This window comes from Rana temporaria, chromosome 8 (assembly GCF_905171775.1).
Source record: "Rana temporaria chromosome 8, aRanTem1.1, whole genome shotgun sequence".
In the NCBI taxonomy this organism is placed as follows: domain Eukaryota; kingdom Metazoa; phylum Chordata; class Amphibia; order Anura; family Ranidae; genus Rana; species Rana temporaria.
The window spans coordinates 3714852-3716367 of NC_053496.1; the positions used below are offsets into that span (position 1 = coordinate 3714852).

Sequence of the window (1516 nt, forward strand, 5' to 3'; positions counted from 1 at the left end):
CACTGACGTCCTTGCGACGTCAGTGGGAGCAATGCACGCCGGGAAATTCCCCCGGACGGCGCATGCGCATTTAAATCGGCGCGGGAACGCGCCTGATTTAAATAGTACACTCCCCCTAGCCGCGGAATTTGAATTCCGCCGGGGGATTTAGGATCCGCCGTCGCAAGTTTGGAGGTAAGTGGTTTGTGAATTAGCCACTTGCCTCCTAAACTTGCGGGAGCGGATCTTAATTCACGTAGAACGAGCGGATCTATAGATCCGCTGCGCTACGTGAATCTGGCCCTTAATCTGTATAACACTTCCCTCCCCCCCCCGGGGACTCAATACACTTAGAAGGTGAGGAAGCCATCTTGGCGACTGCGTTGGCCGGGAATCGAACCCGGGTCTTCTGCTTAGAAAGCAGCTGTGCTAACCACTGCACCACCGACGCAAAAAGTAGCATGTCTTTTATAGTGTGGGAGGAAACCGGAGAACCCGGAGGAAACCCACGCAAGCACAGGGAGAACATGCAAACTCCATGCAGATAGTGTCCTGGTCAGGATTTGAATAGCTGCAATAGAGCTCAGAGATGATGGAACGAAATAAAGAGAGAGAGAGAAGGAAAGAAGTATTTGAACCAAGGACTCCAGTGCTGCAAGGCTAACCACTAAGCCTCTGTGCTGCCCATATACGGCCTCTGTTCTATAAGGCCCGCCCCCGCTGAGCGGGGTACATCAGTGATGTCCAATAGAGCTCAGAGATGAAGGAAAGAAAGAGGGAAGGAAAGAGAGTAGCATGTCTTTTATAGTGTGGGAGGAAACCGGAGATCCCAGAGGAAACCCACGCAAGCACAGGGAGAACATGCAAACTCTGTGCAGATAGTGTCCTGTTCAGGATTTGAACCAAGGAGCCCAGTGCCGCAAGGCTCACCACTGAGCCTCTGTGCTGCCCATATGCGGCCTCTGTACTCTAGGGCCCGCCCCCGCTGAGCGGGGTACATCAGTGATGTCCAATAGAGATCAGAGATGAAGGGAAGGAAAGAAAGAGAGTAGCATGTCTTTTATAGTGTGGGAGGAAACCGCAGATCCCGGAGGAAACCCACGCAAGCACAGGGAGAACATGCAAACTCCATGCAGTGTCCTGGTCAGGATTTGAATAGCTGCAATAGAGCTCAGAGATGATGGAACGAAATAAAGAGAGAGAGAGAGAGAAGGAAAGAAGTATTTGAACCAAGGACTCCAGTGCTGCAAGGCTAACCACTAAGCCTCTGTGCTGCCCATATACGGCCTCTGTTCTATAAGGCCCGCCCCCGCTGAGCGGGGTACATCAGTGATGTCCAAAAGAGCTGAGAGATGATGGAAAGAAAATAAGAAAGGGAGAGAGAAGGAAATAAAGAAAGAGAGGAAAAGAGAATGAAAGAAAGAGAGTAGTATGTCTTTTATAGTGCGGGAGGAAACCGGAGAACTCAGAGGAAACCCACGCAAGCACAGGGAGAACATGCAAACTCCATGCAGATAGTGTCCTGTTCAGGATTTGA

The 1516-nt window shown here is 50.9% G+C and overlaps 1 non-coding gene across 1 annotated transcript; it reads right to left on the reverse strand.

The window, feature by feature from the left end:
* Positions 1-358: 358 nt before the first annotated feature.
* On the reverse strand, positions 359-430 carry TRNAR-UCU. The gene has a single exon. It is a non-coding gene; the product is annotated as a tRNA-Arg (tRNA).
* Positions 431-1516: the final 1086 nt, after the last annotated feature.